This window comes from Neofelis nebulosa, chromosome 2, assembly GCF_028018385.1.
Source record: "Neofelis nebulosa isolate mNeoNeb1 chromosome 2, mNeoNeb1.pri, whole genome shotgun sequence".
Taxonomy (NCBI): domain Eukaryota; kingdom Metazoa; phylum Chordata; class Mammalia; order Carnivora; family Felidae; genus Neofelis; species Neofelis nebulosa.
Window position 1 is genome coordinate 150,694,210 of NC_080783.1, and position 18,099 is coordinate 150,712,308.

General features: G+C 43.3%; 1 protein-coding gene across 4 annotated transcripts in view; it reads left to right on the forward strand.

The window, feature by feature from the left end:
* The first annotated feature begins 6,484 nt into the window (after positions 1-6,484).
* Positions 6,485-18,099, forward strand: part of LPAR3 (lysophosphatidic acid receptor 3) — a 79,266-nt gene continuing 67,651 nt past the window's right edge. Inside the window, exons 1-2 of one of the 4 annotated variants that reach the window (XM_058716776.1) lie at positions 17,030-17,186; positions 17,906-18,005. The gene's annotated coding sequence lies outside the window, so the exon portion shown is untranslated. Of the gene's footprint in view, positions 6,726-7,113; positions 7,210-17,029; positions 17,187-17,641; positions 18,006-18,099 lie in introns of those variants that run through there. The other 3 variants (XM_058716775.1, XM_058716778.1, XM_058716777.1) reach the window with 3 other exon arrangements.

Here is an 18,099-nt window from a genome sequence, read left to right on the forward strand (position 1 = left end):
GAGAAAGAAAGAAAGAAACCTCTGCCCAGGTCTATCAGTGTTGCTTCTCCTCCAGCTCAAATTCTTCTGTCAGGAAACCTTATCTAGTCCTCAGGGAGGATGGTCTGGTCCTCCCATCTGTTTTCTTCTAGTTGATTGCTTCTGGGTGGGGGGCGGGGGAGTTTATGTTAAGCTTCTTTCAGCATGCAGCCCTTTGAAACTCAGGAGAACACATCTTTTACAAATCACAAATCACGTGTTTATTTTTTCTGCTATGAGTTTAAGGAAATCTATTTAGGAACCCAGGGGTTGAAAACGGATTTCTCTTATTCTTTCAGGTTTTTTTTTTTTTTTCTCTGAAAGTTTTGTTGTTTTTGTGTCCTCCTTTATTAAATGCTCTCAGGAACAATGCTCAGGGATCAGAGGGGCAATAAAGGTAGTCAAAGAAAACCTCAGTTATTATCTCCAAAAGTAATTTCAGCATAATTGTAAAGAAAGTGAAGCAGTTGCTAAAATAAAGCTTGCTCAGAGGAGGAGAGATTTAGGGCGTTGTTTTCCTGAGTGAATAAAGCATGCTTTCCTTGGTCGTGGTAGATGACCATTTCCCATCCCTGGATGTCCAGGCTCGGTGTAAAGGATTTTTGTAAAGGACTCACAGTGCTAGTTTCCTAGCTTTTGCTTGGGACCTCTCCTTTGAGAAGTACAGTAGCCAAGCTAACAGGTATGAGAGATCAAAATTCCAGTGAACCCACACAAAATGAGTAAAACAAGAAGCTAATCCTCTCTACTTAGATTCTGGTTTCTTAGATCATATAAAGTTGAACAAACCCTCAAATCTCAACTTGACTGTATGCTTTTCTTTTTTATAGTTATACATGGTTGAAAAGGCACGGGCCCCACATGACTATAAGAATTTATCACTTCAAATGCTATTTTTAGAAAATTTGGGTTACAAATGTTATATATGTTCATTGCAGAAAACTTTGAAACTACAGGAAAGTGTATTAAAAAATGTATGTAATCTCACCTGCCTATACTATCTATAATTAACATATAGGGGTATTTATTTGTGGTAGTTTTTCTTTCATACAAACTCATGTTTTCAAAAGAAGAAAACAGATTTAGTTAAATAGTTTTGTATCCTGCTTTTCATAAAAATTTAATATGAAATGTAATGGGTATGGGGTTTCCTTTTGGGGGTGGCAGGCATGTTTGGGGACTAGACAGAAATGGTGGTTGCACAACACGGAATGTACTAAATGCCGCTGGGTTGTTTATTCACTTTAAAATGGTTCATTTCGTGTTACGCGAATTTTGCTTCAGTAAAGCAAAAATAAGAAAACTCAAATAAAATAGGCACATTAAAAAATTTAATATGAAATGATGAGTATCTATGTCATTATATATTCTTTGAGAACATAATTATTAAGGCTGGATAACATTCAGTCATACGGGTGTATGATAATTCATTTGATCAATTTCCTGTTGAGCGTTTAGGTTAGACTTTTAGGTTGCTTTTAACATATTGGGTGTATAAATAATGCTGAAATGTTTGTATTTATATTACAATCTTTGCATGCTTCCAGGGTGTCTTTGGGATAACTTTCTAGGTATGAATGCTGGGTCAAATAGTGTGAACAAATGGTGTGGGTTCTTGATACATCATAATTCATCATACCCCAAATCCCATAAATTGTAATGTGCACCATTATTTTATGTGATACTAAAAAGGAAAATGATTCCAATTAAACACAATGCCTTCTTATCACTTATACCTTTTATTTTTATAATTATTGAAAGAATTTTCTGGACTTACGTAAAGACATAATTAGCTTATATGTTTATTCTTGTGTATCCAGAAAGGAGAAGCAAAAACCCTGGCCAAGGTATTCATTCCTAAACTTTCTCATTCTTTGGAGTCCCTTTTTGACTCTGTGTGGTCCTTGGCTTGAGTGCATCAGAAGCATTTGGAAGCAGCCTATTTTAAAATGTGCTCCAGTCTTTGCTCTGGGATTTCTTCCAACAGCTGACATCCAGTCTTCAAAACTTGGTTCATCTAGGCAGCCAATGGCAACTAAATCACAACTGCTGCCTGGCTGACAGTGATTGTAAAACACATCTCAGTTTAGAGATATTAAAATGTGAAAAAAAATGTATTTCTGAGAATGAATGGAATATACTATATTGCCAATTGTCCACCAGAAAAATTTCCCCAATTTGTATTGCTACCAACCCACATGAAGTTACCCACTTCTCTTATACCTTAGTTAATATTGGCAATCTCTATAATCAAAAACCTTTGCCATTGGATAGGTGACAAGTAGTATCCCATTTTCATTTACACCTGTTTTACTATTAGATCAGTTGAAATGTATCTTCGTATATTTTTGGTCATTTGTATTTCTTCTTTTCCATGTGTCCATATACTTGACTTATTTTTGTTTTGATGTTAATCTTTTAGTTTTTTACATGCCTCTCCATCTCAGTAAGTAATGTAGGAAGAGTGTTAACCTTTCATCTATCCTATGTTGCAAATAGTTTTTTCCCCTAGTTTTTAGTTTCATTTTTAAATTTAAATTTACAGGACTATTTTCTTATGTGTGGAGGTATTTAATTTGCATGCAGTCAAGTTAGTGAATTTCTTCTGTGATTTCTTCCCTTGCTCTTATGTTTAAAAAAATGCATCACAGAGGCACTGGGGTGGCTCAGTCGGTTAAGCATCTGACTCTTGATTTCAGCTCAGGCCATGATCTCTCACGGTCGTGAGTTCAAGCCCGGTATTGGCCTCTGCACTGGGCATGGAGCCTGCTTAAGATTCTCTTTCTCTCTCTCCCTACCCCCTCCCCCACCTGCTCTGTCTTAAAAAAAAAAAAAAAAAAAAGTTCATCATAAACTTGAAATCAAATAAATATTAATCTTTATTTTCTTCTAATTGTTTTATGATTCTTTCTCCTTTTTAACAAACTCTTTCATGCATCTGAGAATTACTTTGATAAGCATCTAACCTTATTTCTTCCCCAAAGGTCAATGAATTATAGTAAGGCAATTGACTGAACAAGCCTTCCCTTTCCTACTGATTTAGGATGCCAACTTCTTCAAATATAAACATTTTTATACTTACCATGATCTCTATATGGAATAGCTATTCTCTAATGTTTTGTCTCTCTAGTTTTATACCAGTGCCATATTGTTTTAATTATTAATTAAATTCACCATATAATTTAATCAACAGAAGTAGGCTGCTTTTGCAAATGAATTATGCCTGGATGACAGGTTTAAATCTGGGTCCACATGCTAAGCAAAATTAGTCAGTTGCTAAGCGAAATTAGTCAGTCAGAGAAAGGCAAATATCATATGACCACTCATATGAGGGCTTTAAGACACAAAACAGATGAACATAAGGGAAGGGAAACAAAAATAATACAAAAACAGGAGAGGGGGGACACAACACATAAGAGACTCTTAAATATGGAGAACAAACAGAGAGTTACTGGAGAGGGTGTGGGAGGGGGGATGGGCTAAATGGGTAGGGGGCATTAGGGAATCTACTCCTGAAATCATTGTTGCACTGTATGCTACCTAACTTGGATGTAAATTAAAAAATAATAAAGAGAAAGTAAAAAAAAGAAAAGAAAAGAAAGAAATCTGGGTCCAGGGGCACCCTAGTTGTTATGTTTTTATAATATGTTTTCATTTTTGCTACAAGATTCCCATCATGACTTTTGTTTTCAAAATTGGTTACTCTTTTCTGAAGCATAAAAATATGCAGAACTCAGTAGCGATGAGATGAAAATCTAAAGGATTATTTTTGAATGATTCACATAAGTTATATGAGATGGTTTGCCCAATTTAAATGAGTTTGATTTTTAATTTTTCGGTAGTTGTTGACTATTTCTGTGACTCTTTATTGCTTTCCACTTGGAGTTACATGTAATTGATGAGTACTCTACAGGGCAATCACCTTGCTTTTGCACAGGCTTTCCTCAGAACCTTCTAGCTAACTGTTATTTCAGGTACCACTTACATCTCTCACGTTATAGTTGCCCTTCACTTTCTCACATTATTCATCTGCTGTAGGCAGCTTCATTGCTAATTAGTACAGATGAGCAAAATTTAACACAGATTCAGTTCAGACTGTTAAAAAAAAAAAAAAAAAAAAAGTTGAGAAGGACAGTCTGTGAATTCCTGCCCATGCAATCAGAGGTCCAAAGCAAGTAGGGGGCAGAGGAACATGGGCCTCTTTCCATAAAACCGGAGGGGGAGAAGTCTTGCCTGAGTCTTGTGGTGTTGCTTCTCACTATACGAGGGGGCAGGCTGGGTTTTTAGTTTTATTTGTTCATGTATTTATTTTGCAGCATTTATTCCCTGCCAAGGAGACGCTGGTGGACATAGCTTCTCCAAGGCAATAATTGTTCCTTCAGCCATCACAATTCCTTTCCATCAAGCACTGTGGAGTGCACCTCTCTTCCCCTTATAGAAACAATGTTATACATTTTTGTATCTCCAGGAACACAAAACACAACACTCTGAACATAGGAAGCTGATTAGCAAATGTTTGTTGAAAAAGTTTTGAATGACTTTCTAGTCTGTGATCTTTAAGGCCAAGTATACCCTCAGGCTTGACGTTTGTCATTTTTGACGTCAGCTTTAGTTTTACTAATAAAAACATTTTGGTAGAGAAGTGAGATATCATAGACCCTACAAAGACTTAAAGAAGGTTCTGGCTTCTATCTAAAAATGAGAATTTGGGGCCACACATCTCTTTTTACTTGTCCTTTGCCTCTTGTCCCATTTTTGTCCTGTTCATGCCCATAGGTCTACAAGCTGGATGTTCTCCCAGCCTCTTTCCCTCTGCATTTCTTTTCTGGCTCACTTTCTTGCCTTCCCCTCAGACCTGACCCACATTTCTAAAAAAAAAAAAAAAAAAAAAAAAATCATCTAGCTAGAATGTCTGGTTCCTTTTGCAAAAACAGCTAACCATAATCCCTTCTCCTTTTTTTTTTTTTTTTTTAGGACTCATGCATTAAAGGTAATCACATATGGCTTTACAGAATCCCTGTTCTCCTTTCCAATGCTCAAGTTCAGGAAGTTCCCAAGTTACAACATAATTTATGTTTCCCCGGTGCCTTTGCTAATTAAATTGTTTGGAACTTGGAAAAAATTTCCAGTAAAAGAAGGCTTTAACTGGTGTTTACAGTTGCCAGTTTAGGGTTACAACGGCTTACTCACTCAACACACGACACATTAGCATTTACTAGGTGCTGGTGGTTGCCCTTTCAGCTCTGTGCTGTTGGAGTTGAGCTGTTCACTCCCCTGACCTTGTTCTCATATATCATCTGCCACGTTTTTGCTTATTCCAGTAAACAGGATCTTTCTTAACACTAGCTTTGCAAGTTGTAGCCCTCCCTATACCATTCATCTGCAAGGCAACACAGGAATTTTCTGAACACCCAAGTGAAGCAACAGTACTCTGCACATGTCAACCAAAATTTAGCCATATCCCTGTGAAGATTTGAGGTATAGAGGATGTCATGACCAGTGGGATGAGGTTCATCCCATAACAAACAAAACATTATCTTCAGAGAAAGAATTTCTTTGATGGTAGGGGGCAGGTTACCATATAGTTTGTCTTCTAGGATATGGTTCCTAGTTGACATACAGGAAGTCCCAATATCAACGTTGAATGAACAACGAATGAATGAATGGCTAAGGGCTACAAGAAGATATCTGGGCACATGCTGTCAGTGTTTCCCAAGGTTCTGAAGCATGAGTAGGAAGAACCTCACAGTATTTCTCTCTGGTGAGGTCACCAGGAAGGTCCAACTTTCATCAAGTCTGTAACTTTGTTTTACTTTGCAGAGTGCAGAGAGAACAAAGTCTTGAGGACATTGTTTTACTTTGCATCTTTCTTTACCAAAGGTGGGTCAGTGGTGGCTTTATATTTCAGCTTTGAAAAACAAAGTACCCAGGACTATTTACCCCAGGAGGTTAAGAACCCTCTTATAAGAACTTTAAGTTGTTGTTGTTGTTGTTTTTTTTTTTTAATTTCCTGTTTCAACAAAAAGGTGCCTAGGAAAGGCTCCAGGCCAGATGCACACGAACATCCTGGGCCTCTGGGGGCTGCCCGCACCCTGGGGTAGCTTTGAGGTTCAAGTTTTAGAGCAAGCATTTGGCCTGGCAGTGAGCCTGCCTCCCCTGGGAAGGTGGGTGTGGGCTACACTTACCCAGAGCCACTCCAAACATATCTCTCCCCGACGAGCGAGGAGAGACAGAGGGACAGCGCTTTAATACCGGGCTCCGAGGTATGGCTCTGTAAGCCCTGTGGGTCCTAGCGGACTTCTAGTGGGCACCATCACTCCTCCAGGCCGGCCACCCTCCTGGGAACCAGTCCCAGGCAGGAGGGCATCTGTAGGAGAGCCCCTGTGCGCCGATCCGTGCCTCGCCGGTGGGGGGCGCTCTCTCGTGGGAACAGTCGGACGCCGGGGGCAGGACGGGGCAGGGCGGGGACGCGGCCCCTCCGCCCCCTCGGCGCCACCCCTTGCTCCGCCAAACTTTCCTCGGGCTCCGGGCGTGTAGCAGCTGCCGCTGGAGAGGAGGGGCGCCGCGGCCGGCCCGTCTAAACCTTCACTGCTCCCCGCTCCCGGCCGGAGCCCGGCACCCGGTCGCCTCGTTGCGCTCGGCCCCGAGGGCATGCAGCAGCCGCAAGGGCCCCCGCTCCCGGGCTCGGCGGCGGGCGAGCGTGAGCGGTGAGTGCAGGCGCCGGGCGCGGGGAGGGTTCCCGGAGCCGGGGCGGCGGGGGCGCGCTTGGGGAGGCCGAGGCGCACCTCCACCGGGCCCAGCACGCGGCTTTTCGGGTTTGCCTGGCGTCCAGCCGGGTCCCGAACGTACTCCAAGCACCTGGGACAAACTCCGGGTGGCGCATCTTGCCCGCCCCCACTTTTTGTCTTGGGGGTGAAAAGCAACCGGGATGCAGGATCCGCGTTGCATGTGCTGTGGGCTGGTGGGCTGGGCGCCGGGAGCGCGACGCAGGCTTCGCTCTGCCTTGGCACAGGTGCTGCTTTTCCAAGCCCGGCCTCACAGCCCTTGATGGTGAACTGAGTTTTTCCCGTGGAGCCCAGGGATTTAACCTTTTTCAGCCTCGGGTTAACGCCCGGGACGACGGTGTGGCAGGATAAAGCTCGAAGTCTGCAAGGCATAAAGATTCGTGCAATCGTTACTATTAACAAACTGGTAACACTGGGGGTGGGGGTGGGAGGGGGTGCTTGGTGAGTTAATGAAGGTCCCCGTGATCCCCCTCACCAACGGAAGACAAAAGTGCTTTGTTCTGTAGCAATGTTACTTTATTGCTTTCCCTGAGCAAGTTGTGACTACCCAAAATTGCTTAGAAGTTTCTCAACTTGTAATTGGAGTAGTGACTGAATATTGGCACACAATTTAGTCTTATAAAGTAATCATTAAAACGGGCCTCAAAAGCAATTTTTAACTGAGTAATTTCCACAAAATATGTCCCTGTCATTTGTTATTGTCATTGCAACACATTTCTCCCTCCTCACTCCTTTGCTGCCCAGAGTATTACCTGGTCTTGGAATGTTACTTTAAAAGTTAAGGGCCACTTAGCTTCTTAGGGTAACTACTTATGTTTTTTTTTTTTTTAATGAGTTGGATGATGAAGTAAATGCCAGCTACAAACAGATGATCTCTTCTTTACCAGCGAGTTATCAGTCTATGCATTGCATGGCGTTTCATCAATGCATGGACTTTTTTATTGTTAAGGAGAGTTGTTGCACTTTCTGGTGAACTATCTATCAGTAGTTGCTAACCCTGCTTTCCCTGAGACTTGGGGCCCAATTTTGTGTGGTCTGAGTCCAGTGAGTTAGAATTTTTTCAACTAGAAGTTATACAGTTAGAAACACACAACTTTGGCTCTGTTAACATCATGCTTATCTAAACAAACAGGACCATTCTAAAAAGACCAGCAAACAAATCCTGCCAGTGAGGTTTATGTACTTGAGATAAGCTTCCAGAGTTGTCTCTTGTGCCTTGAGACTGTATGGAGCTAGTATCGTGTACTAGGACATGTTAGATCTGGACTTGTAAGCTGCTGGCCATATCTTCTATTGACCGTCACTACTGCGTAACTAGAAATGTAGATCATTTGGGCACATTTTTTGTTTTCTTTTTTCATCTTTCACATTTAAAACTTTGTGGCTTTGATTTCAATATAAATGACACATCCTGTCTTCTAAATCTGACAAATGCATAAATCAGCTGCCAGCCCCTGTATGTTACGGCAGATCTATTTTAGGTATCTGGTTGTTGCATAGGATGTTTGGTAGAACAGATATGCCTGTGGTTTCTATGAATGAAGACTGATCTCAGAAGACATAAAAACATGTGATTGTTTCTGTCATGAACCTGAGAGTCTATAACATGTTCATGCTTTCCCTCATTTTTCCAAAACCCACACACAGGACAAATGCACACAGAAGTGTAGCCAGGCAGCAGTCGAGGCACATCCTGCTCAAAGTCTTGCACACATGCCCAAGGCTGACTGCTTTGCCCCCATGTTTTCCATCTTTTTGATGAGGGGGCAGAAATCACCATAACTTAAGTCCAACCTCTTATTTCTTTGGGGTGGGGCAGGGGGAATTGCTGTAACTCAAATGGGAATTACTATAACTCAAATTACCTATTAGCCATTCTCCTTGGAGTGTACATTAGTTCAGAATGCTTTCTGGTCTGTGATTATACCCAACAGAGTGGTTAAGTCTGATTGCAAGCTTCTAAATGGCAGAGCCGGGGGCCCAAGGCATTATTAATGTGGTGTAAGGAAAAGAGCAGGGCTTTGTCGTCAGACCAGCCTTTGTTCCTGGCCAGGCTTTGTGACCTTGGATACTTGCTTCACTTCTCTAAGCCTTAATTTCCTTGTCTGTAAAAGTGAAGATTATGTCCACCTCCGAAAATTAGAAGAGAAAGCACTCAGCAGAGTGCCTGATATACAGGAAGTGCTCCTTAAATGCTGGTTGCCATCTTTTCCTCCAAGACTGATATTTGTCTAAACATGGGTGCAAATGCATGTTGTTCTGGCGAGAGTGCCAACAGAGATTCCCGAGCTGTAGGTGACTTAGAGATGTTCCACCCACTTCCTTGCTTGCTTCCTTCCTTCCTGGGTCCTTTGTTCTTCTTTCCATCATTCCTCCTGCAGGCACTGAGCCTCCTCCTCTTTGGCCTTGCTGATCATTTGTTCCTCATCCTGGATTCTGCATGTATGTGGAGGAGTCCCCTGGAACTTAGTCCTGCCAAGGATGGGAGAGGTGGAGGTGAGGGGCGGGGTGCTGTCTGCAGAAGCCCTGAGAGTTGACCGAGTTAGGCAGTTGGAGAACATGGGTTTGGTTCTAGTCCCAGCTCCACTTTGTGAGGTCTTGTGACCTTGGATAAATCGCCTGTCATCCTTGAATCAGTTTTCTCATTTACATAACAGGGATAATAATTCCTTTTGTACCTACGTGCGTGTGTTGTGGGTGCCGTTAAGTCGTCTCTGTGAAAGAGCTTTGTGCCTGTGAGGACCACATAAACGTTGGAATTAAAGAGGCAGGGCCTCCAGATGTGGGACACCCTAGGCAGGTTGCATGGGGGTGGTAGGGTCTCCATACGGGTGTTGGGTGTGCTAAGTGCTCATTGCTGCAGTCCCTCCAGAGCCTTCTCTCCTGCCCTCCCACGTCGAATGAGACTTCACGGACGAAATCCTGCCAGAGGTTGCGAAACTGTGCTATGGGGAACGCAAATTTCAGGACTGAGATGACTTAACACTGTGTGATCGAAGGCACAGGGCAAAGTTCCGAAGAAGCAGTAATTCCCTCTTAGTATTACCTGTACGGTCTGCTCATCTCAGTTCTTGGTAGACAAAAACACAGAGCTAGCTAACCAGCCAGTGAGTCAGAAGAGCATGGCCACGCAATCACCAGACATGGACTTGGGGTGCCTGATGCCATCCTCACTGGCATGTGCCTTCTTGCTAACTTAGGTCTCTGCGGTTCGCTCTGCAAAGCACTGAACCAACTCAGGGCATTTCCACCCCACAGACAAGCTAATTATTGAATTCATTCTGAAAGACGTGTGGTGCTCTGCCTGATCTGCCTGGTGGGCCAGGCCAGGCCCAACGAAAGGAGGGTCCTGATTTCCTGGGTTGCGCCTGTCCCTCTTCACTCTTGAGGCTGATGTCCTTCTCCTTATTCCTCTTCTCCCTTCATCTGCTGGCCCTGCCTCTGCAGCACTTGACCCCTCTCCTCCTGTTCTGCCGCCTGGTACATTAAACTCCTTCCTTGCCTGTGACCCCTGACATCACCCAGCTCCCATGGACCTTGCCTCCTCTCCTTAGGTGTGAATCATTCATACACCTTAAGCTGGGCCAGACTAGGTGTCACTCTGGAAAACAACCTGCCCAGTACAGCCTGCCCCACCCCTTTCTAAAGATGTTAGTCAGCCCCCCTAAATACTCATCAACTAGTCCTGTGTCTTCACCTCCAGGAGGTGCTCCTGGCCCTGGCCTTGACTTAGCCCTGTGCAGATTCTGTGACATCATCAGGGATGGCTTGGCAGGTAGCAGGGCTGGGTTGGAGGGCACCTTAGTCTCTGTGTAAGTGCCACCCATTTGCCCAAAGGCCCTCCAAACAAACAAGCAATCTACACAAAAGCAGTGTGCTTGCTTTGTAAATGAAGCTTTGAGGCTTCCTTGGTCTCCCGTTACAGATAAGCTGCCCCAAAGCCCCTCCTCTACAGAAATTCTGGAGCTGCTCCCAGATCGACTCAGATCATCTAAGTCAAAGGTGGGCAGTGGAGTCAGTCAGAGGCATTCACTCCCCAAGGAGAGCTAAAGAAATCCAAAGTTAAGCCCTTGCCGGTAACTGGTTATTGAAGACCAAAACGAGACCACTTACAGAACTCACTGACTCACGTGCCTCCTGCCCTGGTTGATTTTTAGTAGGTTAGTCCTTTCAATGGGGGCCCCTTTCCCTGGGGTCACATGGGTCTGACAAAGAGAAAATAAGTATAATCATATCCTATATCCCCATGGCATTTGAATTGGTTAGAGTTCTCCAAAGAAACAGAACCAATAGGATATAAATAGATGTAAGTGAGGATGTTTATTATAAGAATTGGCTCATAGGGTCCTAGACGCCGAAAAGTCCCGTAACGTGCCACCTGCAATCTGGAGAACCAGGAAAGCTGGTCGTGTAACTCAGTCTGAGTCTGAAGGCCTGAGAATCAGAAGCACTGATGTCCAGGGACAGGAGAAGATACAAGTCCCAGTTCAAGCAACAGGGAAGATTCCCCCTTCTTCTGTCAATGGAAGATGACATGTACTCACATTGGGTGATGGCGATCTTAGTTCACCAATTCAAGTGCTAATCTCTTCCGGAAACACCCTCAGGGACACACCCAATTAATATTTTATCAGCTATCTGTGCATCCCTTAACCCAGTTATGGTGACACGCAAAATTAATCATTGTAACACCAAATCAGGAAATTGATGTTGGTACAACTCTACCATCCAGTCTACAGAGCCCACTCATATTTCTTCAGCCATCCCCCAGATCACTCTTTTCTTGCTTTATCTAGGATACACATTACATTTATTTGTCATGTCTCCTCTGGAATAGTTCCTCAGACTTAATCTGTTCCTAAGATCCTTGCATTTGTACAGGTCTTACATGCTGTAGGATGATTCTCCAGCTGGGTCTAGCACGTGTTTCTTCAGAACCAGACTCAGGTCATGTGACCTTGGCAGGACTTTGCTCTTCTTGGTGCATCACATTAGGGACACAATGTTGGGGCACCTGGGTGGCTCAGTCGGTTAAGTTTCTGACTTCCCTCAGGTCATGATCTCACAGTTCGTGGGTTTGAGCCCTGCATCGCGCTCTGTGCTGATGGTGCAGAACCTGCTTGGGATTCTCTCTCTTTCTCCCTCTCTTCCTCTCTCTCTCCCTCCTTCTCCGTGCTCTTCCCTGCTCGTTCTCTCTCTGCCGCTCAAAAATAAATAAAGGAAAAAAAAAAAAGGAAGGTACACCATGTCAAACTCTCGCTGCTGGAACATTGGCCTTGAGCACCTGCTTATGTTGGTGTCTGCCTGCTCTCCTCACCTTAAATTCACCACTTCTTTCTTTGAGATTTATTGGTGTTTGTGGGGAAGTACTCTGAGGTTATGTTAATAGCCTGTTCCTCATTAAACCTCCACCTACGGCATAACCAGTCATTGATGACTTCTGCCTGAATCAGCCACCTCTGTGAAAGTTGCCACATGGTGATTCTGTATTTCCATCACTCCCACGTTTATTCATTGGCATTATACTGTAAGGAAGAATTTTCTTTCTCCCTCCTGTATTTACTCATTTATGTTAGAAAGCGTTCATGGATTCCCTTTGTATCCAAAATGTTGACATCTGTTACCATCATTATTTATTTTGATGCTCAAATGGTCCTCATTTGACCAGTGGAAGCCCCTCGAAGCTGGCTCCTGTGTCCTTTTGATCTCCCCATTAGTCACCGAGCATTTTTTTTTTTAACGTTTATTTATTTTTGAGACAGAGAGACAGAGCATGAACGGGTCAGAGAGAGGGAGACACAGAATCTGAAACAGGCTCCAGGCTCTGAGCTGTGAGCACAGAGCCCGACGCGGGGCTCGAACTCACGGCCCGCGATATCATGACCTGAGCCGAAGTCGGCCGCTTAACCGACTGAGCCACCCAGGCGTCCCTCACCGAGCATTTTAAAATGTTCTGGTACCACAAGATATTCCAGGCTTACTTTGTACTTTCCCTGACCTAGTTAGTCTCCCTTTTGGCAAAGAATGGTATTTAAAAACTAAGATATGGAAGATTGATGTGCCCATTGTTACTGGAGTGTCATTGTTTTAGACCTCTTGGACAGAGCTAGGAAGTATATGTATATACATATGCACGCATATACATTCGTCAATTTGTCTACATTAGGCCATATGTTATAAAATCATGAATTCATAACAAATACTCCAACTCCAATCCAACACCCAGGGATCTTTCTACTTTTACCCCTTTATATCTTTGTACGTATATTCTCTGGCGGTTAGAAACTTGTGTCTAGCTTCTACTGAAGCTTATCTTCATTATTTTTACTTACATTTTACTTGTTTTTACAGTATTTTACTCTTAGTTGCCCATGGCCCAACCACAAAGGCCATGCTGCCTCCTCTGTGCCTGACTCTGTCCCCACGGCCTCTTGTCCTTGGCTGCCAGGCCTGCTAACCCATGCGCCTAAGCAGCTTTGTTATCAGCCTCCAGCCCCTTTGCTCACCAGTCTCTGTTGCTCCCTAACATGTTGCCCATGCCTCGGTGCCACTCCCCAAACTGCCTCTCATCCTTTTGCATTCTCCCTCACAAGCTGACCCCTCCGTTCTGGGGAAGGAAGAGAAAAGAGAAAGCAAAGGAAGCGTGAAGAAGATGGGAATGAAAGCAAAGATCGAAATAGTATCAACAAAGCTTTTGCTAACATATTGCCAAATCGCACTCCCCAGAAGTTGGATCAATTTACATTCTCGCCAGTATGTTAAGGACATGCCATTTTCCCTACACCTTTGCCAACACTGAGTTTTGTTTGCCTATTTAAACGTCAATCTGAGAGCCCTTCACTTTTGTCTCTGTTATAGCTCACACCATATTCAACTCATGGAAGTACTACACGTCCAGTTCTCATCTCACCCTTTAGATTGGGGTTTCTCAACCTTGGCACCGCTGACATTTTAGCTGCACAATTCATCGTTGTGGGGGCTGTTCTGTACTTTGTAGCCTGTGTAGCAGCATCCCTAGATGCTAGTTAGCACTCCCAGTTGCGTCTGCCATATAAATGTCTGCAGGTATTGGGAGATGTCCTGGGGCAGGGGTGTATGGAGGATTAGCCCTGGTTAAGGCACCCACTGCTCTAGATTACGAGCTTCCTGCGGGTATTTGACCTCTTTTTTTCTTTTTAAATAATTTTAAGTTATTTTTTGAGGGAGAGAGAGAGAGAGAGAGAACATGCAAGTTGGGGAGGGGCAGAGAGAGAGAGGGAGAGAGAATCTTAAGCAGGATTCATGTCAGGCGCAGAGCCCAATATGGGGCTTGATCTCATGAACCATGGGATCATGACCTGAGCTGAAATCAAGAGTCAGATGCTTAACTGACTGAGCCACCCAGGCGCTCCCATTTGACATCCTTGTACGTGTTTGTACATCTTTGCCTGTCTTCTGCATATAATGACCACTGAGGAAATGTTAACTGGACAGGGATGAGAGGACTCAATGGTTGGGTAGAATTCACTATGATAGGACAGTGGAACTTACCCATTACATGTTTGTAACTCTCCATGTATGCGAATTCCATGAATATCTAACAGAGGGAAAAGAAAATGAATGTCCACAGGACTAGGTCATTACTGGTCTTTCTCAGTTAATTTCCCGTCTAATTTCTTACAAGTCAGATGATTGAATTCTGTGGTCTAGTTCAAATGGTAGACTCTATTGTGTTGATGGGGAAAGTACAATGCCGTTGGAGAAGGTGTTTCTTAAGTTAGATCATTCAGGGTGTTAGAGGTAAATCCAGTTGCTTGTTTTTCTGAACTTTCTCTGAAACAGGCAAACTGACTAATCATTGCTATTTTTTGTTATGTATTTAGAGTTTTATTCTGTCATTTTCATTTCATGGTATGGACTGTTACCCATAAGCTTTTGTCAAAACTTATAAGTAGAGGTATGCTTACAAATTTTGTTGCTGTTTACCATAATCATATTCTGTTTCTTCTAGAATCAGTAAATGTTTGCAAAAGGCATTAATGTCAGTATGGAGAGCAAACCTGAATATTTCATTTTTCATGGGGGCATAGAATTAAGTACCGAAAAAGGGCTCCATTAGTCAGTGTGGTCCAAGAACCCTGGGCCAGAAGGATGAGCGCTGGTGAGAGAGAATCAGTCTGTCCCAGTTTTAGTTTTCTTCTCTGGAACGTGGAGAATGCTACCCTGCCCATCTCACCACAGGATCAAATGGGAAGAGATGCGAACTCACTTTGAACACTTCTTCTGGACCTGGAAGTGGGCTGAGGTCTTTCCACTGGCTATTTCATTCACTTTGTCCTAATCACCCAGTGGCCCAACAAGGTAGAGCTTGTCTCCCTTTTACACCAGAGGAAATGGAGGGTCAGAGAGGTTAAGTAACTTTCCCAAGGCCCTATTGATAATGGCTGTAAAGGAATGAATCCTAGGTGTCAGATTTAAATCTGCCAACAGTCTTAGAAATTAGATACTATTATTATCCCTATTTTACAGATGAGGAAATCCCTTAATTAGCTTGCTGGTGAACAAGACTTCAGACTCAGGCCATGTAGCTCCAGAAGCCATGCTCCTTTGCATGTGGACATCTAGCTTCCCCAACACCATTTGTGGAAGAGACTGTCTTTTCCCCATTGTGTATTCTTGGCACCCTTATTGAAGGTCAGTTGACCATACACGCATGGATTTATTTCTGGGCTCTCTATTTTGTTCTGTTGGTCTAGATGTCTGTCTTTTTGCTGGTACCATACTGTTTTAATTACTATAGCTTGGTAATATTTTTTGAAATCAGAAAGTATGCAGCCTCCAAATTTGCTCTTCTTTCTCCAGATTGTTTTGGTTATTTGAGGTCCTTTGTGTTTTATATTAATTTTAGGATTTAAAAAAAATGCCACTGAGATTTTGATAGGGATAGTTCTGAATCTTTAAATCACTTTGGATAGTATGGACATTTTGACAATATTGAGGCTTCCTTTCTGTTAACATAGCATGTCTTTCCATTTATTTGTGTCTCTTATTTCTTTTATTGATGTTTTGTACTTTTCAGTGTATAAGTCTTTTACCTCTTTAGTTAAGTTTATTGCTCAGTATTTTACTCTTTTTGATGTTGTAAATGGGAATGTTTTCTTAACTACCTTTTCGAATTGTTCATTGTTAGTGTATAGAAAGGCAATTGATTTTTGTGTGTTAATTTTGTATCCTGCAATTTTTCTGAATTCACTTATTAGTCCCGACATTTTTGTGTGTGTTTGTGTTTGCGTGCAACCTTTAGGGTTTTCTGTGTATAAGATCATGTCATCTGTGAATGGACACAATTTTACTCTCCTTTTCTCATGTGGATGCCTTTCATATCTTTGTCTTGCCTAATTGCCCTGGCTGCGACTTCCAGTACTGTGTTGAGAAGAAGTGGCCAGAGGCTACTTGTCTTGTTCCTGATCTTAGAGGAAAGGCTCTCAGTTTCCCACTGCTGAGTATGATGTTTGTAATGGGAGCCACGCTCTTTGTCCAATGTGCTCACCTGCTCACCTGTTGGTGTTTGAACCCAGACGTGAAGTCTGGGTTCTTTTACCACACCGTGGTGTCTCTGGTCTCCCTCCTCTACCTCCTTTTCCATCCCTGCCTCCCTGCTCTGTCTCGGGCAGCAGCAGAAGGAGGTGGCAGTGCCTGAAGCCTAGTCACCGCAGCACTGGGCACATTCTCAGGCAGGGAGAACTTCGTTCCTGGCCTGTAGTTATTTTAGGGTAGATGTAGGATGACTTTGTCATCACTCATTGTTAAATTGAGATGTTAGAGCACAAACAGTTAAACTTCCAGAATGCTGGCTGTATATTCCATTGATTTTTTTAAGAAAGTTTGAGTTATCTGACTTTCTTAGGAAGTACTGTTTGCCATTGTATTACTTCCTATGTGCTAGGCATCTTGCCAATCACTTTGTAAACATTGCTTTAATTTAATCCTTCACCAACCCCATACAGTCACTGTAGTTATGGTGCCATTTTTATAGAGAAAGGAAAAGGCTCTGACTGCATCATCGGTGTGCCGGGTTAGAGCCATTTGTGAGTGTGACGAGTCTACATCTGACTCAGGTCCAGCTGATGCTGAAGCTTCCGCTCCTTCCCCATTATTACCCAGCCCCTCCTATGTGACATGGCCCCCCATGCTTTCCTTGAAAGGGTTTAGTTTATCAGACGTCCCTGGTGTGGCCTTTTCTTATCTAATCTCTGTTCTATATACTCGTCATAGAATGTTCCTTTCTTTCTTTATTCTGACTGACCAACATGTGGTATATGATGGAGGAGGAGGGACAAGAAAACCACCTAAAAATAAAACAAGCTCCCATTCAGAAGAACAGGAGACACGCAGCAGTCACAGGTGCATAAAAATAATGAAGCCGTGCTGGGCAGGAATAAAAGCTCTCCGCCCTGGTGGTGGGGTAATTCTGTGGGTGGTCCCTGTGTTTGCTTTCCAGGAAAGGCCTCACAAGGACCCTGACTTTGACTTTGTTTCCTGTGAAGTTTCTTCCTTGTCCATCTGTGGCCGTATCTGAAATGGGTGTGGGAGAGTGTGCTTCTTGGGGAAGAGTGAACAGGGGCCTTTCCAGGCCCAGCTGTGGGCCTGGAAATACCTTCAAAAGTTCCCTGGCTTTCTGGTCTGTTCCATTAACCAGTTACCACATCCGCTTGGTTCTTGACCAGGTTCTTAAGCTTGCCTTATTTCCTACCTTCTGTGCTTGGCCCACCTCTGTCTTCCCCCTTCTTTGGTCTCTACCTTGAGATCCTCTAAAACATAGCCATGGGCAGGATGGTGCACCTTTACTCTGATCTTTACTGTAGGCCTGTCTTCCTTTGCTTCACTGGAACGTCTTATTGACAGACCTTCAAGAAAGGCTCTGAGTGGTGATACCATCTTTTTGCTCTCTGGGGTCACAGAAGCAGTTAACTTTTCTAATCCCCCAGTTTCAAGATGGTGTCCATTCCTGTACACCTACTTACAAACAATTCTTGCCTGAGCTCATCTCTTTCTTGTAATGCTTTGCTAAAAGCTGCAAGGAAGGAACAGCCAATGCATGTTCACGTTCTATTTCATTCCAGCACCTTCACCTAGAGCTGCGGGCTTTTTGGGCAGAGTTTCAATACACAGTGCCTTGAAGAAGACAGAAGTTTATTTTTCTCTCTTGTTGACAGTCCTGAGGTGAGTGCTTAGGGTTTGAAGGGTCCCTTTCTTCTTGTTTTCCCACCATCCACTAGGGCAATGCTTCTCAAACTCTCTTTGTTGAAAGGCTGGT